Source organism: Dermacentor andersoni, chromosome 5 (assembly GCF_023375885.2).
Source record: "Dermacentor andersoni chromosome 5, qqDerAnde1_hic_scaffold, whole genome shotgun sequence".
Taxonomy (NCBI): Eukaryota; Metazoa; Arthropoda; class Arachnida; order Ixodida; family Ixodidae; genus Dermacentor; species Dermacentor andersoni.
In genome coordinates, this window is record NC_092818.1 from 186,798,553 (window position 1) to 186,818,655 (window position 20,103).

The window sequence follows — 20,103 nt, forward strand, 5'->3', positions numbered from 1 at the left end:
GTGGTAACTTGTTCCATTCTTTCACTGTTTTAGGGAAAAAAAACTGTTCTTATAGGAGTTTGTTTTTGCAAACGTCGGAACCGATGTGTATTATGTTGTGTGCCTTGTTCGCCTAGTAGTAGCTTGCTGAATGCAATTCGGAAGGTGTAACGGGGCCATACTGGAACTACAGAGGCGAACTAATAATAAGTGATTTGACGCTACTTTACGTCCATAAGTTGTCATATAAATATATGAAGTAGTTAGCCCATGAAAACTTCTCAGATAAAAAAACAACTGTGGACGAATTCGCGAAGCTTTTCGTTTGTAAGTGCTCGCTGCCGTGACTGACTGCCTTCATTAATACGTCTATCATCAGGATTGGCTGGAATTTGATTTTGTGAACCATTCCAACGCAAAGGCTTTTGCGAATACGGGCCCTCCATGGAGAAAAGGGGAGAGTGGGACATCTAAGGCCGCGCTACTTGCGTTGCTTGCACAGTGTTGCCTTATAGGGCTACCTGCTGAGTATAGAATAATAAGAAAAAAGGTACCAAAACGTTTGGCGGCGTCAAGGAAATGGGGTTTTCGCCACTGCACATGCGTCAGATGCGAGTAACGTTTATGGTTCACGTGTGGCACATTATCTTTTTCAGATATGGCGTACCACCCCATATATCTCCCAAAAGTTTTGTACCAAGAAACAAGGTAGCCCACATTAAATCGATGGCTCTCGTCTGCAAATTTCGGCTGATTTCGTCTGGTGAAGTTCGTAAGAAATAAATACTGAAATAAGCTATCATCTTCTATCATCTCACGCAGCTGACAAGTATTGGCTGATAAACAGCCGCTATTTCAGTCATTAGATCAGTCATCGAGTTCTTAGCTTATTGACATAAATGGAGTTGTTTTCCGCTGGCGCACCCAAATCTGGACTGTCTTAGCTGATGATGTATAACCGCTCAAAATTGCTGGTAAACATCGAAGAATGTATGACGATAGTTATTATCCTTTATCTTCATTTATTTTTATTTTAATCGTAGCTTCGCTTTCTAGCTACCCTGGTGCCACAAGCGTAAGACAAAAACAGCGAGCACCCAACACTATTCTAAATCTGCTACTCGCTTCATGACCTAAAGATGGTTTACACAAAGGTGTTTGGGGCTCAAAACAATTCGTACACCCTATATTAAAGCACTCTAATTTGTTCTTTGCACACAGGTACCCACACGCTGTACTGTTGTTTGTTCAGTTCGTCGCAAGCCATCATACAGGCTGGTTCTTAAGAAACGCAGCAGCGCTATTGTGGCTTTGTGCATCGCAGACTCTCCATATTACTGTCTGACGATGTTCTTTAGACGGTCTGTTTGATATTCCGAAAGTGGTCCCAACGGCAAGCTTTTAATTTCCATATGATGGGCAGTAACGCAATGAGTGCTTTAAAGTTGATTCTGAGCCGTATGAGACACAAGTTCACAGGAACATGGAGGCTTGAATTGATGAGCGTTGGTGGCACAAGGAATGTCATTGGAGTGAAAGTTTCTCGAAAAGAACTTTTCTTCGTCAGGGCAGCGTTCCTGTCCTGACCAGGACGCGTCTGTGCGTTCGTACATGCGTTCGTACACAAAATACATTGCAAGCAACACAGTGAGGCTTCCTCAAGTCGAGCAAAACTGGATAACATTTGTAACTTTATACGTGGAAGTCTGCTGGTGTTCATGATCTTCCTAAGGTTTCCTGTGTGCGAGCGCAATGCTCCTTGTCACTGTTATTTTTTTTTCTTTTCTTTATTAGCGCTTGTGCAGTGTGTAGTTGCCAAACAAAAACCATCAGCTGTCTATGTTTCTCTCTACCTTTTAACTGCTGCCTGTTTTCTTTTTTAGGCGACGAGAAAGAATTTGGGATGCCATAAGTTTCCAAAACAAATGCTCATGTGTTGCTTTTCACCGCCAAATCTTCCCTGAAGAGCATACATTGAATTTATTTTTGTTGTTTCTCGGCTGCAGGTCCATCCACTGGCATTGAAACTCCTTTGAAGCCGCCGTTCATGTAAGTGAATGAGCTTGAATGGCCCTCCTTGTAAGCGCACAGAGGGAGCCGATATTTGTGCATAATGGGAAGGTTTATCACGACCGGCGTCATACTGAGTGGTGCATCTGTCTGGGACCAGTGAGTGGTACCGACAACTGCGTCTTAACATCTTAACATTCTGACATGAATGCAGCCAAGCGCGAAGTTATGGCACATAAGCGCACACAACATGACAAATAAGAGATTTCGAACCACTGCGCAAGCAGGTCGCTTTTTGTAAAAACCGTCGCCGAGAGCTTTCAGAAAAACTGTGATATATATTTTCATAATATTTTCGTAATACTGCGGGCATGTCACTGAGGTCGAAACGCAAGTGGTATTACAAGGCAAAATGAGAAGCCAACAAACAAAGACACCACGTACAACATAAGGGAAATTACTTGTACTTACTAATTGAAATAAAGGAATGATAAATTAATGACAATGAAAGTGGATTAAAAGACAGCTTGCCGCAGGTGGGGAATGATCCCAAGTCTTTGCATTACGCGTGCGATGCTCTAACCAACTGAGCTACCGCGGCGCCGTTTCGTCATCCACTTTCTTGGGTATTTATGTACTACTACTCGAAATAACCTTGGGGGTGTTATCCAGCGCCACCACTCACAAACCTTGGCGGAGGATGTGGGATATCCTTTCTGCTGCTGGCATCACAGTACGTGGTCTTTCTGGGTGAAGGCAACTGGTCAATAAACCCGCACATGCTACCTGAAACCACCAATGTTGCCGGTTTCGAGACCCTCGCTATGTAAGAGCGAGAAGGAGGTGAACAGAGGGGGCCGATTTTTATTAATCATATATCATGAGAAGCGACAAAGCAAAGACACTAAGGACAACATAGGGGAAAATACTTGTACTTACTAATTGAACTAAGGAAATGATATATTAATGGCAATGAAAGTGGATGAAAAAACAACTTGCCGCAGGTGGGGAGCGATCCCACGTCTTCGCATTACGCGTGCTGTCGGACCCCTCGGTTAACCCTCTTCTCGTTATTACAAGGTAGAAGACATTTGAAAGAAAGGCACAGTGAGAAGCAAGCACTTTGATGGGTTGACCAAGCGTAAAGATCTGCTCCTGTATTCACAAAATGTTCACAAAAGCGTTCGTGCCAACTAATAGTGATGTAAGAGATATTATTAGAGAAGGCGATCAGCCAATGAAAAACAGCACTTACGAACGAAAGGCTTTGTGAATTCGGCCGCTGAAGTAAAAACAACAGTACAAAACTAATAAGGCCCATATGACTATCATACTAAATATAGCATGAACTAGAACGTAAAAGGAAGATAGTACTAAATAACCCTGACGTTGTGCCGACTTTCTATATTGTAAAATTGTTCGTTACTCTTTAGGTCGAATATCCTCGTCTGCTGTACAGGATGTTATGCGTACAACTTGCTTTAAATCTCTGCGCTCTAAACAGAGTTACACGAGGGTGAATTCATGGTCTTTCTTAAATTGTTGTGTAGCGTATATGGGCGTTCGAGTGACAGGAAAGCGCTGTCTTATAACAGCACGTGGATGATCTGGCACGTAAAATCCGGACTGCTTCTTCTCACTTCTCTGGGCCACAGACAATTAACACTAGGAACCGTAATTTGTAACGATCTCATTTCATTTTCCTTTCTACCCTTATCATTCGATACGCTACATGGTTGCTTCCGGTGCTAATCACAATGCAGTGACGCCCAAGCCAATCACGAAGACAGAAGAATGAAAATTTAAAATTGTCGTTACAATATGTTGCGTCTTTTGTCGACGTCTCTTTTAAACCGACGTTTCTTTTTCTATCTAAAATGGCCTCGGGACAGATGTGGCATTAACGTCTTTTCAAAATAGTTATTTCAAGATGAGAACAAAATTTCAGAACGTGCAGTTTAGCACCTAATTAAGCACAACGAGGAATTAAGGTTGAAATGTTTCATTTTGTTGCACATGTTGCACTTACGTGTTTTAAGCTGTCCACTTCTGAACGACGGGCCCAATTAACAAGCACGAAAAGAACGTCGATAGAAAAAGCTTTAAATATAAAGGAGATAATGACGCAGAAATTGTAATTTGGTTTTAATAGCTCGTTTTCGGAGAGTGGAATGAGTGTTTTGGGACAGATACATACATGGTCATTGAGGTTTGTGAAACAGAATCATCAATTTTTAAAAGCATATTGATATCGTAGAATTTTACTCCCATTGTAAATATTGTTGCTAATTTCTTTGCAAATTTTGCTATTTGTATAAGTAAAGGTGATTCCCGCAGGTGCCAGTCCACACTCAGCTGAAATTTTCTTGTAAAGTTTGATGAGATTTTATTATTACGCCGTCGAAACGACTCTTACATTGTATATTGATGTACATTCATGTCAAGAGCGTGAATTGAGCTTAGGTGATGCCTTTAATTGATGGATTTCGACATTTTAAGTAAATTAAATCATTTCAGGCGATCGCCAATTTTCGACTATGGTCACGCAGCATCTTCTCATTGTTACGAAGTCCTCCTCGAATGAGCCTTGAAATATAATTTCGTCCTACGTAAGCGAAGGAAAGTAGTTGAGCCAGGATGTGAGCGTTCCTGCCTTACGTTCTATGGGCGAGCTATAAATGGTTCTAGCTGTGTTCTCAGCCCCCAACCGGTGTATTCCTCCAGAAACCGTGACTCAGAACGGGCTCTGCTGCTGGCAACCTGTCTGGAACATGTAGGAGGAACCATGACAAAATGGCTAGCGGAAGTTATTAGCGCGTCGCTAGGGAGTGGAGGGGGGTCGTAACTGTAGCTGTAACCGCGTTTTACGGCGCGGGCTTGATTGCCAGTGCGAAGTATTAATAAAGTTCTCATTGGTGTCTTAAAGTAGTCTCTAATAAATTGCCGTATAGGAGGAAAATTTATTGTGACATCTATGATGCCTTCTCGCGCACATATCAGATTAGGCTGAAAGTTTCACTCTGCACGTTTGGAAGGCGGCGTAATTGTTACTGCGTCGGGCCCCAAAACAGTTGAACCCTGAGCCGTGTAAGCAGTGCTATTTCACTCTGCCCGGTGCGAGGACAAGGCTCAGGACCACCAGAAAGAGCTGTCATTGGGGAATCAAATGCCGTAAAAGCAGCTAGAATGCGCTGCCGGATCACGACGTGACCAGATAATAGGTTGTTTTAGAATAAGGGGCCCCAAACATAGGGGTACCCTAATGATTAACGTCTCGCCACCACGCTGAACCCAAATGGTATCTTTGGGTTTTATTGCGCCCCTAACGCTAAATTTCTGAAATAGCGTGGGTTCTTCAAACGCCCCAACCCTGATTTGCGTCGTTTCAACGTCGTCGTGAACGTCTCAAAAGTGCGTGAAGGCCTCCTCGTTGAAAATAATAAACTCTGAGGTATACTTTTCATCTGGTAAAATGCTCAGAATTGCATTATTTCCTTTTTTTTCCCTTTGGCATTACGTTTTCATTTTCATGCCGCTTGTAGAAAGGGCGCTGCAATCACGTGTCGCTAACGCAAGCCGGGAGGAGGAGGAGAAAGAACGTTTATTGAGCTCTAGAAAAATTTGATGAATTTCGCAAGCCGGGAACCCTATTCCAAAGCACCTTCCAGGTGGGTCAGAGCACGAATGCACAGTAAATTCTAGACCCCTATTCTAAGTCCCCCTGATGTGTCGTACTGTTACACTAGCATGCGCCATTTGCCACTGTATAGATAACTTACTTGGGCCATGGAGTAAAGCCTCATTACAGTGGCCTGCATAAAAATCTATACTAACTTTCTTTGATGAAAATGAGGTTATGTTTGTGGTTAATTCGTTAGCTTATATTTGTGTTTTATTTACATACTTATTTTGTTTTATTCCATTGACTTACTTGTCTATATCAGCGAAAGCTGCACAACGTGCCGTTTCGTTGCTTTTATTTTATTGTCTTTTAAGTACGTTTGCGAAAAGTGTTTTATTGGCGGGACGTTTTTGTCACCCCATGCTATCATCGTTTCATTATTGAACAATTTATTGTTTGTGGAGAAGCTGGCGATACAGTATTTGCCAACATTTCCAATTTTATCGGAATAAATAAATAAATAAATAAATAAATAAATAAATAAATAAATAAATAAATAAATAAATAAATAAGTGCACTTGCGTAAAGATACGTTAGCGACTCGAATTTGATTACGCCAGAAGCAAAGATACAGCTTTCCGTGTTCCGCAGACGAGGACGAGCGAAAACCTAAAAGCAACGGAGCGGGTATCGATTACGCGTTAAAGCAGTCGCCAAACGGCAACCACCGTTCCCAAGCAATCGCCGCGAAAGACTCCCGGTTGCCACAGCATGACCAGACGCTGTGATCGCCGCAATGTATCTGCCCGGCCAAGTTGCTTCTGATACTCGTTCCGGCCGCACTCTTGAATCAGCAACCAGTGGAGACCACCCAAAAAGCCAATTGCCTCCAGTGCGATCGCCCATTCTATATCCCCGTATCTGGCCGCCCTATCTGTAGGAGGGCGTTTTTCATTCTGTACCTGCTCGTGGAACCCTGCAGCTTCCTTACGCTGTCTATATACTGCATGCAACCGTGACCTTTTTTAACCACCTGCTGAGTCTAATTTCATGGCTTTCTTTACGCACCTTGAGAGATTGGAGTGATGCGTGTGTACTAAGTAAAGGCCTAACCCGCGATATCAACTCTATATAGTTTGCTATGCGGTCATAATTTTTTATCAAGTTTCAACTACTGAATTACTACATGACCAGTAGATGACTAAACATAGGTAAGTTGGTGCCGCTAAAGTGATAGCCAATGTTTTCGCTATCTCTCTCTTCCTTTATAAGAAATCCACGATGGTTGGCACGCCTCGAGCATAGACAAGTCGTGCACACTAAGTGCCTCCTTCCTGCATTCCTGTCGAGTACAGAGTCCACTGCCTCGATTTGTTTTGCGGGATATAATTAGCTTTATTGTTAGCTTGTCTAGCATGAGTGCTTTGAGCGCGCTTCTTTCAAAAGAGAAAAGCAAGAGATATGAAGACTCTCATTAGCTATGCAATGCACTTGCCCTTTCTGGAATATACCACGGCGGTCACATCAACACTTTCTGCTTCAGCATAATATTTTTCTTCTTCCCATCGTGTCTTGTGTAATCTTCAATGTTACTGCATTCATGTACGTTGCCTGCTGCACAGTTTTATTCAGAGATCACCAGGAGTCCACCTGGAGCCTCTATTGCTCAACAAAGTACCTCAAGTATGGTCGATGGGAGCTTTGATTGGTTGCATGCAAACAACGACCGGTATCACCGCAATTAGGAGCCTTTATCTTTGGTATATCTCATAACGCCTACGTTGCCTGGGGCGCTAGAACCCTATAAATCATCAAAGATACTACATAGATCTTACCTAGCTTAATTAGGTATGACGTAGTTGCAGAATGAACACAAAACTGCCGCAGACATGCACAGAGTTTGTATATTTTAATGGTGTATAAATCAAAATTTTTGAACATTTGTACACTCTATATCGGATCGTAATTCTGTCTAGAAGCTCTAACATACACATATCCATGTGTACGTTGCCCGATCGATTACGTGTTAAACGTGCTGCCTCTTTTGTCTTCCCTCTCCGCGACAACGTAAACGTCCACGTGGAAGCGATCTGTCGGATGTTATGTCTGCGAAGTAGCGCACATGTATGCATCCGCATTTTTCCCATGCTGACGTGCGTGCAAGCTGCGTGGCAGCTTTTTCACAGAGGCTGGTACCGATACGTTGAAATAAAAGGTTCCGGTGCTCAGTTATTCCAGGCTCTTCCAGCGACTTCTTCGGAGGGCTCACTTCACGCAAGCATTATCCGCAGCGTCGCTCGCACGATCGCTTCCACACGCGTTCCGCGTAGCCCATAGCGCAGTGCCTATTTTTCAGTGCACGCGCATGCCGTGCCTACGTGACTTGACTGTACAAACCAGATATCCAGTTCGCTCCGGCAACTCCCCTTATTTAGCACCCTCATGATTTATCTCTTACGTTCAGTGCCCAGAAGAGCCCTGTACATTGTGAAGAGAAAAATTACGCTGTTGTGACTTGCGATGCACTCAGGAAAGTTCGAGGCGGTCGATAAAAGCCCTTCATAGTAGTAAAGCTAGCACTCCTGCTAGGTAGTTTTCAGAACGATTGATGCCGTAGTCGTTCTTGAAGACAGCGTGTGCAAGCACATTTTGCTCGTATTATGACTTTGAAAATGTGGACCTGGCTACCTTGATGACACCCTGCGCAAAAAACAAACTGTACAGCTAGCACTTCGTCATCATTTGCAAAGAGACCGATCCCTCCTATAGTTGCACAAATGTGCAGTGAAGACAATTGCCTTTGCGAATTATTAAAAGGGTCTAATGGTATTCTATATGCATCCACTCCACTTAATGCACTCTTTGTAGAAACCATACGAACTACGCTGCCTGCATACTGCCTAGTTGACTACAGGCTGTTTAAGAAAGTTCCTGAGGTATGCCCTGTAAGTTCTAATGCCCAGAGAAACAGAAATACATCTCTTACTCTCGATCCAGAGTTCTGGGGCGTTAAGAGTGCCACAGGAACTGCACCACGCAGCGGAACGACACACATGAGGAAGGTGGGCAGTAGACTGTGCATTTTTGAGAAAGGTTAGTAGCAAACCGAGCGCTTAATCTGGTTAACCTCTCTGATTTTCACCTCGTCTTTCCCTCTCTTCTATTGCGATAGCGATTATATGGACAATACAAGCGCATTTTGCCGTCGCCATCACCGCGATGTTCTGTATAAAGTTCAAGGGCGATAACACCGTCACCGTGCGCCGTATGATGTATGTGCGAGTGAAAGCTGGCCAGAGCTGCTTATTCTCGCATGCGCAAGGGAGGAAAGCGCGAAGGAAGCGCACCGTGTTCCGTCGCGCGCAAGGAATCGGCAGGAGGGGAGGTGGGGGGGGGGGGGAAGCGTTGTACTTCGACACAAACTGCGTGGGCGGTCGCGCGGGCTTTGAAAGGGACCTGCCTTGGGGACACAGTGGAGGCGGGCCGACGACTCGTAGCTTTGTGTGTGCTGTGTTCCCGCCGCTGAGTTTGCGTTGAAGCGACAGACAGCAAGAAGGTGACTTCACTCGCTGCTGCTGCCGCGCTTCCTCACGCCAGCGTTTTGACTGCGAGTGTCGTTTGCGTGTGACGCTTTCATGTTTCCCTTTGCGCGCTGACACCTTGCTTGTTATTTAGTTAATAAGCGAATGTTTACAAACTTATACGACAAATAAAAATACCATCCTTACTTCTTATGGCATTCTGCTACTTTGCCATCGCAATCGATGCTTCGCCTTTCAGGCGAAACTGCGACTTTTTTTTTCGAGAGCCTGTATACTTTAGTGCCGAGCTTCTACTGGAGGAATCCACGAAATATGATCACCGAAAGCTACAACAAATGGTAAATACTCGTTATGTCAAAGACTTTGCTTGCAATGAGAAACAAACAGCACACTACAGGAGCGAGGGAGAGATAGCGTAAACTTTTATTTTCAAATCAACAAGATTTGAGCCCGGCGTCATTTTAGTGGGTCTGGGCACCCGCCGAGGACTCGGTTCCGAGACCTTGTCTCGAAGCGGCTTCCTCGGCTCGCTGGACGGCCCAGAGTTGTGCTGTCAGGTTCGAGCTGAGCAGGGCGGTCTTCCAGCGCGACCGGAGGCTAGTGGTGGAAGAGATGGAGGGGTCGGCACTGCCCCACTCGTTTGTTAAGCCCCGACACTCCCATAACATGTGATTTAGTGTGGCAACCTCGCCACACGATGTGCATCTGTTTGTAGTGTACATAGAGCGAGAGAAAAATTATATTAAATGTCCTTGCTGGGGTTAAGGGGTGCGGAGGCCGGGAGACTAGCCCCACCGGAGCTTCTTTTCCTCAGGCGGCGGCCAGACCTTGAGTCCTGGCGACGTCTTCGGCCAACCGGACTGCCCAGAGTTGATTCTCCTGGTATGCGCTGAGCAGCACAGCCTCCCACTGTACAGGCGTAGTGATTTTAAATGTAGGGTTGGTGCTGTGTTTAATGATGTGTGTCGCTGCCGGAAATGCCCAGATTATGTCATCCAGATCGGCGAGAGCCGCCCTGCAGGCTTTACATAGTGGTGTGCAAAGATCTGGGTAGATGTGACGGTACACATCTACCAAGCACATTACAAGGATTGCTCTCGAAACAGGTATACAGCCATATAAGAAAAAAATGTAGAAAGAAAATATAGATATATAGAAAGAAACCACGTGTATACTTCCCCTCCCCCTTTTAAAGAAACAACCGTATTTATTCTGTGACTGTATAGCAATACTGTGCGTGATGAGAAAGTTGGTCATTGTTAAAAGCAAGTCCTTCTCTAAATTTTTTGACACGGCATCATAATCTGCCACTATCACTGGTCGTCCATATCTTCACTAGCCGCATTTCAGCGTTTACCAGCTTCAAAAGTTTCACTTGCAGCTTTTTTACGCTTCTTACACGCTTCAAGTAGAAAGGAGGCGCGACGTTGCCATCGTTTCAAGCGGAAAGTAAAAAAATTGGTCTGTCATTTCCATGACTCGCAAACGACCAAGCGAGACGCTTGCATGGTTGCACGGGCCGTTAGCGTCGGTCCTGACTCTTACCACAGCAGCGGCTCTTTTTGAAAAAGTCCGCATACGTCTAAACGGCAGAGGTTGTTCGTCGATCTTTAACAAAGGATTGTTTAGAGGCTTCAAACGGATAAGGCGGCTGCTTTGTAAGCCACGGAGCTTCTCTGCACAGGCTAACTCTTCCAGTACTCCACAATATTTTTACTTTCGTTTCTTTCCTTGGTCATTTACCCTCCCGTTGCAGCCCATGGGAATCCTGTGTCGTTCATTTGGACGGCTGTATTGCGTTAATAGCAGGGTAGCCGTCTTGTTCTTTCTTTTCAGGGGTGAGGCCCATTTGGAATGCGCACAAAGGAAACTATTTCCTCGTGCACACACTACAGTCAGAACGACGGGAGCGTTGTTTTCAGCCCACTCTCGGTTTCTTTCGTTCTCGTTTTACTTTTTGCCTATTTGTTCCAACCGACCACCAACCTTCTGGATTGCTTTAATCGCTGCCACCATTTGGGATTCCAGCGTGTAAGCTGCCGTAGCGCCCAGAGAGTATGGTACAGTGCGCAGTTACGACTGGCATAGTGAATGAACGCTGACTAATTCTGAAGCTCGAAGTCCGTAAATTATCAAGCGGAAGTTTGGCGCAACATACATCACAGATTGCTGCTAAAGAAAGCAACCACTTTTGCAACCGACAGCTGTTAGCAACAATTCATTCGCAATCCATTCTCTTTCGCTTGTTCCACCATTTGCCGCTGAAATTGAATCTTACGTGCATGGCACTCCACGAAACCTCTAAGCCCTTTTCTCACCGACCAAACAAGAGGTATAGGCTGCTTATAGAAAATACGATCTTTGCGTATTCATTGCGACAATCAAAATTATTCCTTTAGTTTAAGCGTAACATGTTGAGTACTTTAGAAGTAATTGAAGAAAGGTATTCCTTGCCTTTCCTGTCAAAATTTTGGTTGAATTAGCGTAAGTGTAATGGAGCCAACAAAAATATATCTGGTTTGTAAGGCGAGTCCAGGTGCCGGAGTACTATACGGAGTTTGCCAACGTTACAGAAGGTTGCAGAGATAGGTAGCAAAGTCAAGACGTCGGCTTGTGAAGGCGAGTGAAACTTGTGACCGAAATTATTTGCGATAACATGAGGCGTTAATGCCAGGTCAACGTTCATACACTGTTATACACGTTGAATATATTGGCACCGCAAATGAAGGATGAAAATTCTGTCAAGAATGTGCAGTATAAATATTCGTCTTCAAACGGAAGTGATGAGTCCTGAATGTATTTGTTTTGTTTGTTGTTTGTGGTAGAGTAGCAACCCATTTGGTTATCTTGTGGGCACGCGAAGAATACAGGCGCGCGAAAGATACAGCGCGAAAAAATGATACCAACCAAAGAAGAATGTCGCAAGAAATATATATATATATATATATATATATATATATATATAACCTACTTTATTGAAAGGTGTGATTCGCAGGAATTTTGTGTCGGCGTAATGTAGGTTTTATGAGTAGCAAACACGTCTCACTTAGCCACGGTAGAAAGAGGACAAAGTTTTATTTTTATTTTGCTCACGTATACTTATTTATTGTATTGTATGAATGACTATACCAATTCTATGCCATATTGGCTCAATGATATTGAAGTCTAAAAATACTGAATTCCCGAACACTAAATCGCCTCCGAATTTTTTTTTTCTTTTTTTGGCGCGAGGTGGTCATGAGATAATAGCGTCTTTAATGAGATTATGAGTTTAGTATTCTTCAGGAACTTCATCAAGTTTGCATTTTTCCGTTGGTCCGTGCCTAACCATTATCCCGCTAGATTGGGTCTAGTCCATGGTTTAATGAGTACAGCATCCGGCTGCTGTGCTGAGGGAATCGAGTTAGAAACATATTGTCGGACCAACCTAGGTCACTGCACACGTAGCACTGCGTATGTGTCACTCTCCTATGAACCTTTTTCATGCCCACTTAGGCAACTGGATATGTGGGGATGTGTAATGCGATAGGCATTAGACGTCATCACATTGATATGCTGTTCCCCAGAAGTAATTTTCGAGGTTATGCTCAGCTGTACTAAGTGTACATTGGCTGGCTACTGGCTACGGTCAGAAGCTGGCTACTACCACAAGCGGCAGCACGATCTCGAAGAAGAAGAAGACTCCACCCCGCTGCATGCACGACTCATACACGACTCATATATGACGCGTGTCAGCGGCGGTAATACTGTGTGTCACTTCATTGCTTCAATGCTAACGGCCTTTACCTAGACAGTAACCGTGAGTTGCGTTCTGCCACAATTTTCCCTTGTAGAAGCAAATTTGCAGAAAGAACTTACCCTTTTTCAGCATTTTTGATAAAACAGAAATGGTAGAGCTTTCATATCGGCATCCGTGCGGGTCAAATAGGCCTAGGAAAGGATATATAGTAGTGACTTAAACTGCTAATTTGCCAAATACAGCTGTTTATAAAAAGTGCAGTCTTTATCTAAATTCTTCACTTCAATATATAATTCACCCGACCCCTGACTCACTCAAAGCGATAAAGAAAGGAACCATTCTTTCATCTTTCTGTTTTTATTGGTACGTTGCCGGGACCTCTTCGAATAAGGATATGCTGACTTTGGTATTTTTATTTAAGCTCGTCGTGGAAAAGCTTTGTGTTTTGAACAGTTGCCTGACACGTCGGTTGACATATTCATCACTTCGGGAATGCACATACCTGAGGACTGAAATACGAAAGAGCAATCAAAGTCACAAAATTCTTAGCACACGAAAGCTAAACAAAAACGGATGCTGAATATCGACAATAGCTGAACTCGGATAGTTACAGAAACATGCCGCAAGTTTAGTGGGTAAGCATAAAATAAACGATTACCGCCCAAGTTTCCAATTCTATCTTTGAGTACGCCTCCGCAATCTACTGGCCACGGATCAGGAGCTAATCTTGGGCCTCCTGCATATAGAGCTCCGAAGAAACAGAACAGCAACCGCACCGGCGTAATGCTAAAGAGTGGCAGAAAACAAAATGAGCCTGCGCTGTTATTATGCGCACGGAAAAGGACTCCGCGTGTATGCTAAGGAGATGGCTCGCCATGAACGGGGCTGCTTCATTAGAAGATTCACTCGTGCCTTATTACCGGAACATTGCCCCGGCTGGTATAACGGGCGCAGTATATAGAGTAAGGCATCACATGTAATGAAGGGACGTTGGTCGACCGTTACCGTGCAAAGTGCTTTCCTTGGCAATCCGGAGGTCGCTACAGTGCGTCGTACGCACTAGGAAATAAAAGCCTCAGCCGCCAGCAACCAGGGCGCTGGAAGAAAGAAACGATTTCACGTGTGATGGCTTACACTTACAGGTGCGCGATGAGCTTCAATCTCCAGCAAAGTTTCGGTTGCACTAGAAGAATACTAATGAACTGGCCTGCTTTTGGGCTGTGAAAAAGTGGTACGTGTTACTCGTGGTAAGAGCTCTTATGTTAAGTCGCATATTGGTTTAAACTTCCCTTTTCAAACCTCATTTTGGTGCTAAATATTAGCATTTCTGTTCGTATACTTCTTCGTTTTAGCGAATGTGCATGTATCATCTCCTTTAACAACGAACATAGATCGCCTTCAGAGATAGCTCCTAATCCATATAAAGACGTTGCCTCCAAATGCCGCAGCATCAGGAGCTTGTAGAATTGCTTCGTGAGTTACGCTATCGAAGAAACCTTTTGCGTCTATGGACAAATTTTTGTTGCTGCATGAAAGCCACAAAACAGATGACGCTGTCGATTGAAGACCGTCCGCCTCGAAAGCCAGGCATAGCATCAGAGTAGGTGTTATAATATTCTAGGTACCATTCCGTACGCATCAGCAACATCTTCGACGTGGCCTTGCCGATGAATCTACGTAGAAAGTGCAATCGGTCGGTAAGACGTAAGGTCCAGCGGAAGCTTCCCAAGCTTTAGTAGAGGCACCAGGCGGCTACACTTCCATTTTTGAGAACTATAGCATCATGCCAAGATAGATTTAATTATCCTGCCATTTGACATATAAAATGTTCATGTCAGGCTATCCTCGTTTGAGACACATGCAGGTGAAATACCTAGGTTTATTAATTATGGAGAAATGCCTCAGAATTACAACCATATATCCTGCGTGACTCTCAATGTCATGAATTTTTCTCAGATGGATTTAGCTTCAGCTTTCCTTATTTTTGATATTGATCTGCATTAACATTACAAACATTGAGCATTCATCAGGTTTGTAGCCTGCGTTACGCAGAAAGACGTTCCAAATTTCATATTAAGATCACATACATAATAATGAGGTCGGGTGAAAATTGCTTCCGACACATGCATAAAATTTCCAGTTAACGCTGCCTGCACGATTCGAAAAACAATTCCAGAAAAAGCAGACATAGATGTTGATTCTTCAAGGAGAGGCAGAAAAGCAGGCAGACAGAACACAAACTTGGATTCTAAATGACGCAAAGCTTGTTTGAGTTAGCGAGGGAGCAGCAGTAGGCACAAGCACAGCCAAATCAGCTGTAGCTGTTAGCTGTCAGCGATGTCGAAGACGAAAGCGATGTATAATGCTTAAAGAGGGAAGAAAGTCAATGAGCGGGCTACGCACGACACATATCAAACTCATATCTAAATACGACACATATCTAAGTAATTTAGGGCTTCCCAACCCTTATGTCACCGCGGCTCATTTTTCTACCGAGCGTCTAAAGACTGGAATGGCCTTCCTCATCAAATCGCTGTCATCACCTGCTCTTCACAATTTATTCAAGATGTAACAGCTTCTTAATTTACAGAATTGAATGCATTACAACACTTGTTTGTATATGTTGTATCCCCACCCCTTATGTAATACCCCTACTACGGGGTCTTTAAGGAAATGAATAGGGCTTGCCTGTTCAGCAACCACTCTTTCTTCATCTCTCGCATTGCTTGCGATTCGTCTGCACTTTTCTTTCCTCGGTTATTCGAATCTCCTCCTCTTCGAGGCAGGCATGAAATATGAAGACAAGCGTCCCATTCTGGAGGATTGTCTTCCTGTTAAATAATGTTTATCACTTCAAACAATAATATTTTGCGTTTTAAATGTTGAAATAAAGGATAACGTTTTACCGGAACGCTTCTAAATGTTTAGATGCTTACACCGCATTTCTTAGATTAAACATTGGAAACGGTCTAGTAATGTAAGTGTATTATGCAGCAGCCTTGTGGAAAAATTTATTTTTATTGTTCATACCATATTCCTAGAAATAATTGCGGAACACGATGAACCCAGATATATAAGAAAGCTTTCCGCTATAGAAATCTTATTCTCTATTCGGAGCGTAATGTGCTCTATGCTTAACGTTGTATATCGGTAACGAAGCATAAAGAAAACAACCGCTATGTATCTACACTTAAGCTATTTATATTTTGCTGTACAGCTTCTCACAGCAAATAATTTCGCAAGCGTCTAAGCATCCGCTCTGCAGCTTCCGTACCGACGCAGGAAAAGTAGCTGCTCGAATAAGCTCCTTCTCGGAGATTTTCTGGCGCCAAACCGAGCAAAGATTTGTCTATCGCAAACGAGCGGCACGCGACGCAGCTGTCTTGGCTAAACTTGTTTCTCCGTCGTCGCCGCGCGGGCCACGGGGAAGCCTTACCTTAACGCGCTCAGAGGCCAGTTCTTCGAGGCAATCTGCGCCCATGCTAGGCGTGCGTGCTCCCACATCTTCGTAGTTAATTCGATGCGGCACGGTTGGCACTTAGCTTGAGAAGACGCGTGGCTGCGTCGTTTTCGTACGTTACTTTAATCGCCGCGTTTCTTGGCGCTCCTACCAAGTTACGTTTTTCGTCCATCGCAAGTCAATCTATCAGGCGAATGCTGCGAAGCCAAGTCCCAGTCGACGTGAAATATTACAGGCTGGGTTGTTTGCTATAGCCGCAACACCCAAGATTTGCTGGACGCTGCACGCAACTATCGAAGACTATGACGCTGCTCGGTTCGTTACAGCTGCCTACGGAGACTAATTAGGGCTCAACTCGGGGTGCGTTCGATCTTAAACTTTCCAGTGAAGCGGATCCATCCGCGCGAATGCCCGAGGCTGTATGCGGACCTCACGCAGGGCGCCAGGCGCGTACTCCCTTTGGCCGCGAGTAGACGAGGGAGCAGACGGCATTCTATGTGGCCCGCAGGTCGCCTCTGTTGCGGCCCTACTGGGCACGCGAATAAGACATATACGCGCGCTCGAAATGCCCTAGCTTTTCACGCTAATGGTCTTCCATCTCCGAAGAACGATTCGCGTTAATCGGAATCACCCGTGCTTGCGTGAGGGCGAGTGCGTTGTTAATACAACTAGACGAAATTTGGGCGTATATATCCTTCCTAATCTATTTGCCTTCAGCTGGCTGTACGCTCCGCATTAGTTCGAAAATCCTAGAAGGAAAAAGAAAGGCAAAACTCACATACGTACAAAAGGCTCACATACGTGCAAACAGAAGCGCATATATGCGCAATCAGGCCGTCAGAATGGACGGACAATCGAGGCGTCTAATGGCCGAGGTGTCATCCGCCCTCGCTTTCACGTTAATTAAGGTCACAGTTTCCGCCCCCCTTTTCTTATTGCATGCTGACTGCCCCAGATCTTATTGCGAGAGTTCTCGACGTTCCGCAATTTCGTTTCTCCTTCGCGCGTCCTCACATTGTAAGGTAATTGTACGTATGGTGCCGGTCAAAATGGCCAATCTACTCCCGCTGAAGGAAAGTAAACTTGATGAGAGGAGCAGAGAATGCAGCAAATAGAGAGCCACTGTTCTGGGAGGCAGATGAAATAAATAATGAAATGCTTGTATCTTCACAGGCACAAGAAAAAGGAGATGTACATAGTGCTGGAGAGTGTCCAGATCGCAAATCTCCCCGTCTTTGAAATTTCGGCGAAAAATTCACAAGAAAGGACTTACGTGGATACAGACGACCGTCGTGCGTAACAGTGGCTAAAAATGTCCGCCGTCAGTTAGATAAGACGTGCTTATTAAAATTCTCCTAAAGGAATACAATATATCAAAACTTCTTACTTTCTGACTGAAAATTTATTTTACTTATCGAGATCGCTCGTTAGAAACACACGCCTACAGCAGAACTTCTCTACCTTGTCGTTATTTTTTTATTTTGCTCCAAGATTGTTTTCTTTTGACATAGGACCACACAGCTTATGACTATTCACAGATTTGTTTTTCTTTAATCTCATAAGACGCTATCATGCCACCTATAAGAATGGCACCCCGAGTACAAACACTGTTTAGGACGCATAGGCGGCTGATTAATCCACGTGGATCCATTTACCGATGCCTGAGTCTCTACAGATGCTGTCCTTTCATAACAGCGCGTTGTGTGCTCTTTCGATTGTTTCCTGGGTTCTTCAGGAGAGGAAAGAGAGAGAGAGAGAGAGAGAGAGAGAGAGAGAGAGAGAGAGAGAGAGGCCTAACAGATTGGCTTGAACAAAAAATCGACGCTCTATTTTTGGTTTCTCTTTTGTTCCCCTCCCTTTGCTTTGCTTTTTTCCATCACAACTGTTCATTTCAATAGACTCAGGGCAGCGTCTCGGGGTATCAGACGACTGACAGAAGGAGCATGAAGACCATGCGTTAGCTAAACAGTGTGAGCTACAGTTCTCGCAGCAGTTGTCCCGCTTTGATTATTGCGTATTTAACGCAACATTTCGTACTCATAAATAGCACCTTATCCTGACGTACCACATCTTCCCAGATTAAGCTGAAAGCATTTAATGTCTTTCGTCAGTTGATGCTAAAGAAATAGGACGTTTATTTCCTCTCACCCTCGTCGGGTGTTATATTCGGTTATATCTTTAGACGCCGTGAAAGTGGTGCCTCCGTACTAAAGCGCACTCAGAGCGTTTTTTTTTTCAGCACTAACTAGCGCGTACAAAATTTGGCTGTGGTGGTGTGGTAAGCGCCTTCATCTAGGACTGAAATATTGCCTTCCAGGCGTAGGTCACTCCTGTATACGTCAGGGAATCCAGGCTACAGCTTAGGGCATAGGGAAGCTGTGAATTAAAATAGGATGGGGACCGGGAAGCGCCAAGGTTTTGAGGGGAACCTTGAGCTTAATGAGTTGATACAACAGCTCTGAAAGTCTATTGCACTTTACAGTAGTGTACGTATATCTGCGAAAGACTAGACGGCCTCCAGGGGCGTATCCGTATTATTCGCTAAACCTCATTGTGTATGGTCGTCTAAAAGGTGCACGTCGAACCTAGAAATTGCTTGCAGAAAAACTTCTATGTGCAGCAACCAGGGCCCGAATTTTAAAGAAATATTCGTTCGTAAGCGATGTTTGCTATTGGCCGGCAACGTTCTCTAAAGATATGTAAAGCTTCACGATTGGTTGAATTTTGCTATGACGGACAATTCTGGTGCAAGAGCCTTTTGTGAATATGGGCAATGATATCCTCCCCGTATTCCCAGTTTAGTTATGCATATAATTAGCAGCCGATATAATTGTGCATCCACGCGTTCGATGAAACGAATTACTCACAAGGAACGATGCGCAAACACGAAGTGCCTGGTGGTCGAGAAGTAAGCGGTCTAAAGACGAAACTTGTCATTTGGAAACTGATCACCAGTGATAAATCCCATAAAATTAGTCGAACAACTGACGTATCGACCATCCTTAAGATGTTTAAGTTATTGTTTCTGTCTTTTTCTCCCCCCCTTAGCCCTTCCCCAGTATAGGGTATACCAAACTACAATCTTCTCTTCCGGTTAACCTTGCTGACTTTCCCGTATCATTTCTCTATCTCTCTGTCTGCTGCCTAGTTGCTTGTCAATCAGAAACAAAGGCGATCCCGCGAGCTCGTGAGTTTGGACAGTAACGCAAGAATCGCAGTAAACAAAAGAAAGCACAAACACAGAATGCTTGAGGCGAGTACTATTTTTGCTTCGGTGAGAAGTGAGAAAATGTCGGCTGGTCTTATGCACAATAATATCGCTCCGTTGATCGACCATAGCAATAAATGTCAGGGCATCGCAGACAGCGCCTTTTAATATATTGCATCGATTTTCCCAAGGGCTTTGACGGGAGAAGTGGCGATCGACCAATAAAAGAGAGCTACCTCACCATTGCCGACAGGCTACGCGCGTTATTTTCATTCCTCTCTAGAGCGAGTTTGTATCGTTATCAGTTCCAGAGGTAGTTTCATATAATTACATTATGTTCGCTGTCTTGTGCGCACGATTGTAGACGACAGCTCCTTAGAGACTGTTAGTATCATTCTCATTCTGTCTCTGTCTTCAGTGATATGAAGAAGCACATCCATGCCCACATCTACATTTCTTCGTTTAATTCTGCCTCATTCGTACATCATTTCCGTACGAATCTAAAATGCAGATGGAAGCGCTAAAATTGTCTGATAATTATTC

General features: G+C 44.2%; 1 protein-coding gene across 3 annotated transcripts in view; it reads left to right on the forward strand.

Moving 5' to 3' along the window:
• LOC126531724 (kin of IRRE-like protein 3) overlaps positions 1 to 20,103 on the forward strand; it is an 861,138-nt gene that overhangs the window by 281,529 nt on the left and 559,506 nt on the right. For all 3 annotated transcript variants that reach the window (XM_055071418.2, XM_050179413.3, XM_055071419.2), the window contains one exon: positions 1,986 to 2,028. The gene's annotated coding sequence lies outside the window, so the exon portion shown is untranslated. The remainder of the gene's footprint in view (positions 1 to 1,985; positions 2,029 to 20,103) is intronic.